Source organism: Octopus sinensis, linkage group LG4 (assembly GCF_006345805.1).
Source record: "Octopus sinensis linkage group LG4, ASM634580v1, whole genome shotgun sequence".
Classification (NCBI taxonomy): Eukaryota; Metazoa; Mollusca; class Cephalopoda; order Octopoda; family Octopodidae; genus Octopus; species Octopus sinensis.
Window position 1 is genome coordinate 29532877 of NC_043000.1, and position 15000 is coordinate 29547876.

The following is a 15000-nucleotide window of genomic DNA, read 5'->3' on the forward strand; positions in this document are numbered from 1 at the left end:
AGTGGCTGAGTACTCTACAGGCACGAAACCCTTACCGCGGTTCTCAGAGAAATTAAGTATGACACAGAGTGGGACAAGGTTGGTCCGTTTGAATTACAGGAACAACACATTTTTGCAACCTAGGTGGACTGGAGTAAAATGAAATATAGTGTCTTACGCAAAAGAGATAACGAGCTGCCGGAAATCGAAATCACAATTTTACGATCATGAGAGCAGTACTCTAACCATTTAGCCACACGCCTTCTCTCATACATACCTAAACACACACACTCATACATACATCATACATACATGCACACATACATACATACATACATAATACATACATACATACATACATACATACATACATACTACATACATAAACTCACGTATACACACACACATACATACATACACACAAATACACAACCACATACACATATACACACATGCATACATATACAGACATACATACATATATCTATATACACATACGTACACACATACACCATACACTCATACATACACACACATACATACATACATACACACATACACAAGTCACACCCATACATACACACATGCATACATCACACAATACACACTTAACGGGTTTCTTCCAGTTTCCGTCTACAAAATCCACTCACAGGATTTGATTGGCCGCGCCTATAGCAAGAACACTAATCCAGTGTGCCAGGCAATGGGACTCAACCTGGAACCATGAGGCTAAAAATTGGTTGAGTATTGACCACCTCATCAGATATGAAAGAATTTTAAACCATTTCCGTCTCGGCTGCATGGCTCGTTTCATCTTCAAAACAGATACATTATTTCCGGGCTCTTAGACACAAGCAGCACGATGGCCGAGTGGTTAAGGCGTTGGACTTAAGTTCCAATGGACAAATGTCCGCGTGGGTTCGATCCCCACTCGTGCTACTTCGCTTTTATTTTATTTTAGATATAATAATGACTATGTGGTCAGGGAGCTCGATTTTCAACCACGTTGTTTCGGGTTCAGTTGCACTTAGCTGTTTCTTGTGCATGCGTCTTCTGCTGTTGTCCCGGATCTACGAAAGTGATAGTGAGGGGATCTGTTCTACTGAAACCCTTCAATGCGTTTATTAATCCCTATATATATGGTGGCATATATCTAGGAATATATATATATATATATAGCGCACCTTGGGTTACTATGGTGAATGTTTCGGTTGATCTGGGGAACGGAACAGATTAACCGTGAACTTAATTTGCAAGTGGCTGAGTACTCTACAGGCACGAAACCCTTACCGAGGTTCTCAGAGAAATTCAGTATGACACAGAGTGGGACAAGGTTGGTCCGTTTGAATTACAGGAACAACACATTTTTGCAACCTAGGTGGACTGGAGTAAAATGAAATATAGTGTCTTACGCAAAAGAGATAACGAGCTGCCGGAAATCGAAATCACAATTTTACGATCATGAGAGCAGTACTCTAACCATTTAGCCACACGCCTTCTCTCATACATACCTAAACACACACACTCATACATACATCATACATACATGCACACATACATACATACATACATACATACATACATACATACATACATACATACATACAAACATAAACTCACATATAAGGAGCACTCCGTCGGTTGCGACAACGAGGGTCCCACCGGATGCGATCAACGGAATAGGTTGCTCGTGAAATTAACGTGCAAGTGGCGGAACATTCCACAGACACGTGTACACTCAGGGAGATTCAGCGTAACACAGAGTGTGACAAGGCTGGCCCTTTGAAATACGGATACAATTCATTTTTGCCAGCCGAGTGGACTGGAGCAACGTGAAATAAAGTGTCTTGCTCAAAGACACAACACGTCGCCGCGAATTGAACTCACGACCTTACGATCTTGAGTTAAATGCCCTAACCACTAAGCCACGCACCTTCACAAACCTACATATACATGCACACATCCACACACACATTCATACAAATACACAACGACATATACACATATATATACACATACATACACATACACACAAACATATGTACACACATACATAAAGACATACATACCTTATACATACATACACCCATACATACACACATACTCACATACATACATATACACAATACATATACACGACGGGCGTCTTTCAGTTTTCGTCTACCAAATCCACTCACAAGGATTTGATCGGCCCGCGACTACAGCAAGAAACACTAGCCCAAGGTTCCAGGCAGTGGGAATGAACCTTGAACCACGAAGCTGGCAAGTGAGATACGTAAATGACCTGTTAATAGGTTGAGTATTGACCACTTCATTAGAAATGAAAGCAGTTTAAACCATTTCCCTCTTGGCTGCATGTCTAGTTTCATCTCCATAAACAGATACATTATTTCGGTCCTATAAGACATAAGCAGCGCGATGGCCGAGTGGTTAAGGCGTTGGACTTAAGTTCCAATGGACAATTGTCCGCGTGGGTTCGAGCCCCACTCGTGCTATCTTGTTTTCTTTTATTTTTAGACATAAACATGGCTACGTGGTCAGGGAGCGTGATTTTCAACCACGTTGTGTCGAGTTCAATTGCACTTCGTTGCCTCTTTCAAATGACTGAAACAAGTAAAACAAATGATGCACTAGCTGCAAGCCGACCACTTCCTTGTGACTAGATTTGATAGGCGGAAACTGAAAGAAGCCCGTCGTTTGTGTGCGTGTATAAATATATATATATATAAATATATATATATATATATTATATATACATTTTTATATCGTGTGTGTGTGTGCGTGCGCGTGTCTTTGTGTCTATGTTTGTCCAGCCGCTGCTACTGGATAATTGTATTGATGTACTTATGTCTCCGTAACGAAGCGGTTCAGCAAACGAAGATGATAGACGAGGTACCAGGCTTAGAAATAAAACAATAAGTGCTGCGATCGATTCATTCGACTAAAAGTTCTTCGAGGCGGTGCCCCAGTATTGCCCCAGTCTGATGACTGAAACAAGTAAAAGATAAAAGATAGACGATATATACATTCGACTGCGGCTTTGCTGGAGCAACGCCTTAAGTCGAAGAATTCGACGCGAGGAATTATTCTTTGTAAGCCTACACTCATTCTATCGGTATTTTTTGCCGAGCAGCCAAGTTTCGGGGACAAGAATACACCAGCATCGGTTGTCAAGATGGTGCGGGGACAAACACAGACAAAGACACACGAACATAAATATATATACACGTCGGGCTTCTTTCAGACTCCGTCTACCAAGGCTTTGGTTGGCCCAAGGCTATAGTAGAAGACTCTTGCCTAAGTTACCACAATAGGACTGAACCTTGATCCGAGTGGCTCGAGGGTGGCTAAGTGCCGTCGGAAAACATATTGTTGGCTTAACATTTTGAGACAAAGCCAGCAATTTCGGGGGAGGAACTAATTTGATCACATCGACACCAAAACTCAACTGGTACTCATTTTATGGACACCGAAAGGATAAAAGGCAGCGTCGACCTCGGCGGAATTTGAACTCAGGTTGTCGAGTCGGACGAAATGCCGTTAAGTAATTTATATAGGGTGCTAACGATTCTGCCAGCGCGCTGCCTTTTGGTGAATTTCTTGTCAATAGCGGTCTTTTTAAATACATTAAAAAACAGAGCAACAGAGGCTAGTTGGCTGGATCGCAGGGGTTACTATATATTAGAACCTTTGTGCGGGTGTGTCACCACATCCATGGAGGCCTCTCTTTAAACATAGATAAAGCAACAGAAGTGACCAGACCAGTGTATTCACTCCTACATACATAAACTCACGTATACACACACACATACATACACACAAATACACAACCACATACACATATACACACATGCATACATATACAGACATACATACATATATCTATATATACACATACGTACACTCATACACACATACACTCATACATACACATACATACATACACACATACACAAGCACACCCATACATACACACATACATACATACACACAATACACACTTAACGGTCTTCTTCCAGCTTCCGTCTACCAAATCCACTCACATGGATTTGATTGGCCCGCGCCTATAGCAAGAAACACTAATCCAATGTGCCAGGCAATGGGACTGAACCTGGAACCATGAGGCTAAAAATTGGTTGAGTATTGACCACTTCATCAGATATGAAAGAATTTTAAACCATTCCGTCTCGGCTGCATGGCTCGTTTCACCTTCATAAACAGATACATTATTTCCAGTCTCTTAGAGGCAAGCAGCACGATGGCCGAGTGGTTAAGGCGTTGGACTTAAGTTCCAATGGACAAATGTCCGCGTGGGTTCGAACCCCACTCGTGCTACTTCGCTTTTATTTTATTTTTAGACATAATAATAACTATGTGGTCAGGGAGCTTGATTTTCAACCACGTTGTGTCGGGTTCAGTTGCACTTAGCTGCTTCTTGTGCATGTATCTTCTGCTGTTGTCTCGGATCTACGAAAGTCATAGCGGGGGGATCTGTTCTACTTAACGTAGTACTCAGGGAGATTCATCGTGACATACAATGTGACAAGGCTGGCCCTTTGAAATACGGATACAATTCATTTTTGCCAGCCGAGTGGACTGGAGCAACGTGAAATAAAGTGTCTTGCTCAAAGACACAACACGTCCCCGCGAATTGAACTCACGACCTTACGATCTTGAGTTAAATGCCCTAACCACTAAGCCACGCACCTTCACAAACCTACATATACATGCACACATCCACACACATTCATACAAATACACAACCACATATACACATATATACACACATACATACATATACACACAAAAATATATACACACATACATAAAGACATACATACCTCATACATACCTCATACATACACACATACTTACATACATACATATACACAATACATATACACGACGGGCGTCTTTCAGTTTTCGTCTACCAAATCCACTCACAAGGATTTGATCGGCCCACGACTATAGCAAGAAACACTAGCCCAAGGTGCCAGGCAGTGGGAATGAACCTTGAACCACGAGGCTGGAAAGTGAGATACGTAAATGACCTGTTTATAGGTTGAGTATTGACCACTTCATTAGAAATGAAAGCAGTTTAAACCATTTCCCTCTTGGCTGCATGTCTAGTTTCATCTCCATAAACAGATACATTATTTCCGTCCTATTAAGCATAAGCAGCACGATGGCCGAGTGGTTAAGGCGTTGGACTTAAGTTCCAATGGACAATTGTCCGCGTGGGTTCGAACCCCACTCGTGCTATCTTGTTTTCTTTTATTTTTAGACATAAACATGGCTATGTGGTCAAGGAGCGTGATTTCCAACCACGTTGTGTCGAGTTCATTTGCACTTCGCTGCCTCTTTCAAATGACTGAAACAAGTAAAACAAATCAAGCTTCTTCACCACATAGCATTCCCTGTAGCTAAAAATTAACTATAAAAAAATTAATACGGGTGGGGCTTGGATCCACGCAGAAATTTGTTCATTGTAATTTAAGTCTCATGCCTTAACCACCAGGCCATCGAGGAGTTGTCGCCTTCAAGGCCACAAATAATGTATTTGTTTATGATATCCAGTCAAGCCATTCCGCAACTGGTTTTCATTTTATGGATGCCGAAAGGATAAAAGGCAGCGTGGACCTCCGCGAAATTTGAACTGAGAATGCCGAATCGGACGAAATGCTGTTAAGTAATTTGCATGGTGTGCTAACGATTCTGCCAATTTATCACCTTCTGGAGAACTTCTTGTTAATGGCAGTCTTTTTAAATACAAAAGAGAGAGCAACAGAGAATAGTTGGCTGGATCGGAGGGGTTAGTTAATATTAGAACCTTTGTGCGGGTGTCGCCACATCCATGGTGGCCTCTCTTGAAACATGGAGAAAGTCGCAGAAGTGACGAGACTAGAGTATTTCTTGGTTTGACCACCGTAAGAATGGGTAAGTAATGGCTGTGTTGTCTAACCTACAGGATGCCATCGCTGTGAAACAATGCCAAATGCTAGGCCGCGTACAACGCATGCCTACGAAGTAACCAATGGTACGTACATACAATTGAGTGAACTGGAGCAACAGGAAATAAAGTGTCTTGCTCAACAACACAACACACAGCCCGGTTCGGGATTCGAACTCACAGCCTCACGATCGTAAGCTCGTCGCTCTAACCACTGAGCCATGCGCCTTCACAATGCATGCATACATACATAAATACATGTACACATACATACGGACTTACACACACATACATATACACATACAAACTTATATATGTATATATGTATGTCTGTGTGTATGTGTGTGTATCTTTTATCTTTTACGTTTTTTCTTGTTTCAGCCATTAGAATGCGGCCATGCTGTGGCACCGATTTGAATATTTAGTCAAATGAATCAACTCCAGTAATTATTTTTGAATCCAGATAATTATTCCTGGTACTTAATGTATAGGTCTCTATTGCCGAACCTCTAGGTTATAGGAACGCAAACACACCAACACTGTTTGTGAAGGGTAGATAGTGTTGGGGGCCAAACACAGACATAACCACACACACTCGGAAACACACACATGCACACAGACACACATGCGCCCGTATACACACACACGCTCACAGACACACACACGCGCACACAGACACACATAGACACACACGCACACATACGATGTGCTTCTTTTAGTTTTCGTCCACCAAATCCGCTCACAAGGATTTGATTGGCCCGTACCTATCGTACGAAACAGTAGCCGAAGGCACTACGCAGTGGGAATGAAACCGGAACCATGAGGTTGGAAAGTGAGATACGTAAATGAGTTGTTAACTGGTTGAGTATTGACCACTTCATTAGATATGATAGAATTTTAAAACGTTTCCCTCTTGGCTGCATATCCGATTTCATCTTCATAAACAGATACATTATTTCTGAAGAATTAAACACGAGAAGCACGATGGCCGAGTGGTTAAGGCGTTGGACTTAAGTTCCAATGGACAAGTGTCCGCGTGGGTTCGAACCCCACTCGTGCTATTTCGTTTTTATTTTATTTCTCGACATAATCATGTGGCTGTGTAGCAAGACGCTTGCTTTCCAACTACATGCTTCAGGGTTCAGTCTCAATGAGTGGTACCTTGGGCAAGTGTCTTCTACTATAGCCTCGGGAAGACCAAAGCCTTGTGAGTGGATTTGGCTGACGGAAACTGAAAGAAGTCCGTCGTATTTTTAAACGTATATATTTGTGTATATCTATGCTTGTCCCTCCCAATCGTCGCTTGACAACCGATGATTGTGTGTTTATGTCCCGGTAACTGATCGGTTGGGCGAAAGAAAACGATGAAATAAATACTAGGCTTATAATTTACTCGACAATAACCTCTGACGGCTGTCAGATGACTGAAACAAGTAAAACAATAAAAGAACGTATACATACATACACACACACAGACCAAATAGGTAAGACAGATAGGCAGACATCGGGCCGTCATTCAGACAATAGAAAAGCCTCACCCCACCTAATATTCGGACCAGTCGGGGACTACAATACAAGATACCGGCACAAGATGCGACGCAGTGAGAGTGAACACGAAACAACGTGGTTGCAAATTAAGTTCCTTCACCACATAGCCATCCCTGAGGCTAAAAATAAAATTTAAAGAAATATTAGCACGCGTTGGGTTCAAACCCACGCAGATACTAGTCCATTAGCAGTTAAGTACAACGTCTTAACCACTCGGCCATCGTGCTGCTAAAATTTTTTTCCCCAGAAATAATGTATCTGTTTATGAAATCCAGTCAAGTGCTAATCGTCACAGAATCTTTCATGTCTAATGATGTGTTTAATAATTAGAGACTTTATATTCTGATTAACAACTCATTTACATATTTCTGTTTCTAGCCACATAATTCAGGGCTCAGTTTCGATAAATGATGCACTAGCTGCAAGCCGACCACTTCCTTGTGACTGGATTTGATAGGCGGAAACTGAAAGAAGCCCGTCGTTTGTGTGCGTGTATATATATATATATATAATATATATATATATATAATATATATATATATATATAATATATATAATATATATATATACATTTATATATCGTGTGTGTGTGTGCGTGCGCGTGTCTTTGTGTCTATGTTTGTCCAGCCGCTGCTACTGGACAATTGTATTGATGTACTTATGTCTCCGTAACGAAGCGGTTCAGCAAACGAAGATGATAGACTAGGTACCAGGCTTAGAAATAAAACAATAAGTGCTGCGATCGATTCATTCGACTAAAAGTTCTTCAAAGCGGTGCCCCAGTATTGCCCCAGTCTGATGACTGAAACAAGTAATAGTTAAAAGATAGACGATATATACATTCGACTGCGGCTTAGCTGGAGCACCGCCTTAAGTCGAAGAATTCGACGCGAGGAATTATTCTTTGTAAGCCTATACTCATTCTATCGGTTTTTTTTTGCCGAACAGCCAAGTTTCGGGACAAGAATACACCAGCATCGGTTGTCAAGATGGTGCGGGGACAAACAGACAAAGACACACGAACATAAATATATATACACGACGGGCTTCTTTCAGACTCCGTCTACCAAGGCTTTGGTTGGCCCAAGGCTGTAGTAGAAGACTCTTGCCTAAGTTACCACGATAGGACTGAACCTAGATCCGAGTGGCTCGAGGGTGGCTGAGTGCCGTCGGAAAACATATTATTGGCTTAACATTTTAAGACAAAGCCAGCAATTTCGGGGGAGGAACTAATTTGAACACATCGACACCAAAACTCAACTGGTACTCATTTTATGGACACCGAGAGGATAAAAGGCAGCGTCGACCTCGGCGGAATTTGAACTCAGGTTGTCGAGTCGGACGAAATGCCGTTAAGTAATTTATATAGGGTGCTAACGATTCTGCCAGCGCGCTGCCTTTTGGTGAATTTCTTGTCAATAGCGGTCTTTTTAAATACATTAAAAAACAGAGCAACAGAGGCTAGTTGGCTGGATCGCAGGGGTTACTATATATTAGAACCTTTGTGCGGGTGTGTTGCCACATCCATGGCGGCCTCTTTTTAAACATAGATAAAGCAACAGAAGTGACCAGACCAGTGTATTTCTTGGTTTGACCACAATAAGAATGGGTAAGTAATGGCTGTGCTGCCTAACCTACAGGATGCCATCGCTGTGAAACAGCGCCAAGTGCTAGACCGCGTATAACGCATGCCTACGAAGTAACCAATGGTACATACAGACATAGAAATATACATTCACACATACATACATACAAACACGTACATACACACAAACATAAACACATACATACACACACACATAAACACATACATACATACATTCACTCCTACATACATAAACTCACGTATACACACACACATACATACACACAAATACACAACCACATACACATATACACACATGCATACATATACAGACATACATACATATATTTATATATACACATACGTACACACATACACACATACACTCATACATACACAAACATACATACATACACACATACACAAGCACACCCATACATACACACACACATACATACACACAATACACACTTAACGGGCTTCTTCCAGTTTCCGTCTACCAAATCCACTCACAGGGATTTGATTGGCCCGCGCCTATAGCAGGAAACACTAATCCAATGTGCCAGGCAATGGGACTGAACCTGGAACCATGAGGCTAAAAATTGGTTGAGTATTGACCATTTCATCAGATATGAAAGAATTTTAAACCATTTCCGTCTAGGCTGCATGGCTCGTTTCATCTTCATAAACAGATACATTATTTCCGGTCTCTTAGACACAAGCAGCACGATGGCCGAGTGGTTAAGGCGTTGGACTTAAGTTCCAATGGACAATTGTCCGCGTGGGTTCGAACCCCACTCGTGCTACTTTGCTTTTATTTTATTTTTAGACATAATAATGACAATGTGGTCAGGGAGCTCGATTTGCAACCACGTTGTGTCGAGTTCAGTTGCACTTAGCTGCTTCTTGTGCATGTATCTTCTGCTGTTGTCCCGGATCTAAGAAAGTGATAGTGAGGGGATCTGTTGTACTGAAAACATTCAATGCGTTTATTAATCCCTATATATATGGTGGCATATATATAGGAATGTATATATATAGCGCACCTTAGGTTACTATGGTGAATGTTCCGGTTGATCTGAGGAACGGAACAGATTAACCGTGAACTTAATTTGCAAGTGGCTGAGTACTCTACAGGCACGCAACCCTTACCGCGGTTCTCAGAGAAATTCAGTATGACACAGAGTGGGACAAGGTTGGTCCGTTTGAATTACAGGAACAACACATTTTTGCAACCTAGGTGGACTGGAGTAAAATGAAATATAGTGTCTTACACAAAGAGATAACGAGCTGCCGGAAATCGAACGCACAATTTTACGATCATGAGAGCAGTACTCTAACCATTTAGCCACACGCCTTCTCTCATACATACATAAACAGACACACTCATACATACATACATGCACACATACATACATACATACATACATACATACATACATACATAAAGACTCCGCCGGTTACGACGACGAGGGTCCCAGCTGATACGATCAACGGAACAGCTTGCTCGTGAAATTAACGTGCAAATGGCTGAGCATTCCACAGACACGTGTACCCTTAACGTAGTTCTCGGGGATAATCAGCGTGACACAGAGAGTGACAAGGCTGACCCTTTGAAATACAAGTACAACTCATTTTTGCCAGCTGAGTGGACTGGAGCAACGTGAAATAAAGTGTCTTACTCAAGGACACAACGCGTCGCCGTGAATCGAACTCACAACCTTACGATCATGAGCCGAATGCCCTAACCACTAAGCCACGCGCCCTCACACATACATACATACATACATACATACATACATACATACATACATACATCAACTCACATATAAGGAGCATTCCGTCGCTTGCGACAACGAGGGTCCCACCGGATGCGATCAACGGAATAGGTTGCTCGTGAAATTAACGTGCAAGTGGCTGAGCATTCCATAGACACGTGTACGCTTAACGTAGTACTCAGGGAGATTCAGCGTGACACAGAGTGTGACAAGGCTGGCCCTTTGAAATACGGATACAATTAATTTTTGCCAGCCGAGTGGACTGGAGCAACGTGAAATAAAGTGTCTTGCTCAAAGACACAACACGTCGCCGCGAATTGAACTCACGACCTTACGATCTTGAGTTAAATGTCCTAACCACTAAGCCACGCACCTTCACAAACCTACATATACATGCACACATCCACACACACATTCATACAAATACACAACCACATATACACATATATACACACATACATACATATACACACAAACATATATACACGCATACATAAAGACATACATACCTCATACATACATACACCCATACATACACACATACTCACATACATATGCACAATACATATACACGACGGGCGTCTTTCAGTTTTCGTCTACCAAATCCACTCACAAGGATTTGATCGGCCCACGACTATAGCAAGAAACACTAGCCCAAGGTGCCAGGCAGTGGGAATGAACCTTGAACCACGAGGTTGGAAAGTGAGATACGTAAATGACCTGTTAATAGGTTGAGTATTGACCACTTCATTAGATATGGTAGAATTTTAAAACGTTTCCCTCTTGGCTGCATGTCTGGTTTCATCTCCATAATCAGATACATTATTTTCGTCCTATTAAACATAAGCAGCACGATGGCCGAGTGGTTAAGGCGTTGGACTTAAGTTCCAATGGACAATTGTCCGCGTGGGTTCGAACCCCACTCGTGCTATCTTGTTTTCTTTTATTTTTAGACATAAACATGGCTATGTGGTCAGTAAGCGTGATTTTCAGCCACGTTGTGTCGAGTTCAATTGCACTTCGCTGCTTCTTTCAAATGACTGAAACAAGTAAAACAAATCAAGCTTCTTCACCACATAGTATTCTCTGTAGCTAAAAATTAACTATAAAAAAAATTAATACGGGTGGGGCTTGGATCCACGCAGAAATTTGTCCATTGTAACTTAAGTCTCATGCCTTAACCACCAGGCCATCGAGGAGCTGTCGCCTTCAAGTCCAGAAATAATGTATTTGTTTATGATATCCAGTCAAGCCATTCCGCAACTGGTTTTCATTTTATGGATGCCGAAAGGATAAAAGGCACAGTGGACCTCCGCGAAATTTGAACTGAGAATGCCGAATCGGACGAAATACTGTAATAAGTAATTTGCATGGTGTGCTTACGATTCTGCCAGTTTATCACCTTCTGGAGAACTTCTTGTTAATGGCAGTCTTTTTAAATACAAAAGAGAGAGCAACAGAGAGTAGTTGGCTGGAACGGAGGGGTTAGTTAATATTAGAACCTTTGTGCGGGTGTCGCCACATCCATGGTGGCCTCTCTTGAAACATGGAGAAAGTCGCAGAAGTGACGAGACTAGAGTATTTCTTGGCTTGACCGCCGTAAGAATGGGTAAGTAATGGCTGGGCTGCCTAACCTACAGGATGCCATCGCTGTGAAACAATGCCAAGTGCGAGGCCGCGTACAACGCATGCCTACGAAGTATCCAATGGTACGTACATACAACTGAGTAAACTGGAGCAACCGGAAATAAAGTGTCTTGCTCAACAACACAACACACAGCCCGGTTCGGGATTCGAACTCACAGCCTCACGATCGTAAGCTCGTCGCTCTAACCACTGAGCCATGCGCCTTCACAATGCATGCATACACACATAAATACATGCACACATACATACGGACTTAAACACACATACATATACACATACAAACTTATGTATGTATGTATGTATGTCTGTGTGTATGTGTGTGTATCTTTTATCTTTTACGTTTTTTCTTGTTTCAGCCATTAGAATGCGGCCATGCTGTGGCACCGATTTGAATATTTAGTCAAATGAATCAACTCCAGTAATTATTTTTCAATCCAGATAATTATTCCTGGTACTTATTGTATCGGTCTCTATTGCCGAAACTCTAGGTTATAGGAACGCAAACACACCAACACTGTTTGTGAAGGGTAGATAGTGTTGGGGGCCAAACACAGACATAACCACACACACTCGGAAACACACACATGCACACAGAAACACGTGCGCTCGTATACACACACACGCTCACAGACACACACACGCGCACACATACGACGTGCGTCTTTTAGTTTTCGTTCTCGAAATCCACTCACAAGGATTTGATTGGCCCGTACCTATCGTACGAAACAGTAGCCGAAGGCACTACGCAGTGGGAATGAAACCGGAACCATGAGGTTGGAAAGTGAGATACGTAAATGAGTTGTTAACTGGTTGAGTATTGACCACTTCATTAGATATGATAGAATTTTAAAACGTTTCCCTCTTGGCTGCATGTCTGATTTCATCTTCATAAACAGATACATTATTTCTGAAGAATGAAACACGAGCAGCACGATGGCCGAGTGGTTAAGGCGTTGGACTTAAGTTCCAATGAACAAGTGTCCGCGTGGGTTCGAACCCCACTCGTGCTATTTCGTTTTTTTTTTATCTTAAGATATAATCATGACTGCGTGGTTAGGGAGCTCGATTTTCAACCACGTGGTATCGGGTTCAATTGCACTTCGCTTTTTCTTTCAAATGACTGAAACAAGTAAAACAATAAAAGAGCATATACATGTACACATACACACACAGGCTAAACAGATAAAACAGACCGACAATAGAAAAACCCAATCCCATTGATATTTGGACCGGCTGGCTCTATAACAGAAGATACTTGCACAAGATACTACGCAGTCGGACTGAATACGAAACAAGTTGGTTGCAAATCAAGCTTCTTCACCACATAGCCATCCCTGACGCTAAAAATAAAATATAAAGAAATACTACCACGAGTGGGGTTCGAACCCACGCGGACACTAGTCTATTGGAACATAAGTCCAACGCCTTAACCATCCGGTCATCGAGGTGTTGACGTCATTAGTTCCCGAAATAATTTATTTGTTTATGATATCCAGTCAAGCCATTCCTCAACTAGTATTCATTTTATGGATGCCGAAATGATAAAAGGCAGCGTCGACCACGGCGAAATTTGATCTCAGAATGTCGAGTCGGATGTAAGTAATTTGCATGGCGTGCTAACGATTCTGCCAGCTCGCCGCCTTTTGGAGAACTTCTTGTTAATGGCCGTCTTTTTAAATACATTAAAAGACAGAGCAACAGAGAGTAGTTGGCAGGATCGGAGGGGTTACTTAATATTAGAACCTTTGTGTGGGTGTTTCGTCATATCCATGGCGGCCTCTCTTGAAACGTGGAGAAAGCAACAGAAGTGACCAGACCAGTGTATTTCTTATTTGACCACCGTAAGAATGGGTAAGTAATGGCTGGGTTGCCTAACCTACAGGATGCCATCGCTGTGAAACAGTGCCAAGTGCTACTCATGCCTACGAAGTTACAAATGGTACGTACAGACATACAAACAAAAACTGGCACATTATAGGTTACAACGGTCAGATTTACCAGTTGATCCAAGGAACGGAACAGCCTGACCGACAAATTAACTTAAAACTGGCTGAGAACTCCATAGACACCTTACCGTGGTTCCAGGTAGATTCAGCTTCACACAGAATGTGTCTTACACAAAGAGGTAACGGCCCGCCGAAAATTGAACTCAAAATCTTACGATCGTGAGACCAGTACTTTAACCATTAAGCCAGGCGACTTCAGTCATGCATACATGTGGATGGAAGCACTCCGTCGGTTACGACGACGAGGGTTCCGGTTGATCCGATCAACGGAACAGCCTGCTCGTGAAATTAACGTGTAAGTGGCTGAGCACTCCACAGACACGTGCACCCTTAACGTAGTTCTCGGGGATATTCAGCGTGACACAGACAGTGACAAGGCCGGCCCTTTGAGATACAGGTACAACAGAAACAGGAAGTAAGAGTGAGAGAAAGTTGTGGTGAAAGAGTACAGCAGGGATCACCACCATCCCCTGCCGAAGCCTCGTGGAGCTTTAGGTGTTTTCGCTC

At 42.3% G+C, this 15000-nt stretch overlaps 8 non-coding genes across 8 annotated transcripts; all 8 read left to right on the forward strand.

The window, feature by feature from the left end:
• Positions 1-835: 835 nt before the first annotated feature.
• Trnal-uaa lies at positions 836-918 on the forward strand. Its single transcript has one exon. It is a non-coding gene; the product is annotated as a tRNA-Leu (tRNA).
• Positions 919-2391: 1473 nt separating this feature from the next.
• Trnal-uaa lies at positions 2392-2474 on the forward strand. The gene has a single exon. It is a non-coding gene; the product is annotated as a tRNA-Leu (tRNA).
• Positions 2475-4231: 1757 nt separating this feature from the next.
• On the forward strand, positions 4232-4314 carry Trnal-uaa. The gene has a single exon. It is a non-coding gene; the product is annotated as a tRNA-Leu (tRNA).
• Positions 4315-5158: 844 nt separating this feature from the next.
• Positions 5159-5241, forward strand: Trnal-uaa. The gene has a single exon. It is a non-coding gene; the product is annotated as a tRNA-Leu (tRNA).
• Positions 5242-6907: 1666 nt separating this feature from the next.
• On the forward strand, positions 6908-6990 carry Trnal-uaa. Its single transcript has one exon. It is a non-coding gene; the product is annotated as a tRNA-Leu (tRNA).
• Positions 6991-9785: 2795 nt separating this feature from the next.
• On the forward strand, positions 9786-9868 carry Trnal-uaa. The gene has a single exon. It is a non-coding gene; the product is annotated as a tRNA-Leu (tRNA).
• A 1820-nt stretch (positions 9869-11688) lies between these two features.
• Trnal-uaa lies at positions 11689-11771 on the forward strand. Its single transcript has one exon. It is a non-coding gene; the product is annotated as a tRNA-Leu (tRNA).
• A 1643-nt stretch (positions 11772-13414) lies between these two features.
• Positions 13415-13497, forward strand: Trnal-uaa. Its single transcript has one exon. It is a non-coding gene; the product is annotated as a tRNA-Leu (tRNA).
• The last annotated feature ends 1503 nt before the right edge of the window (positions 13498-15000 follow it).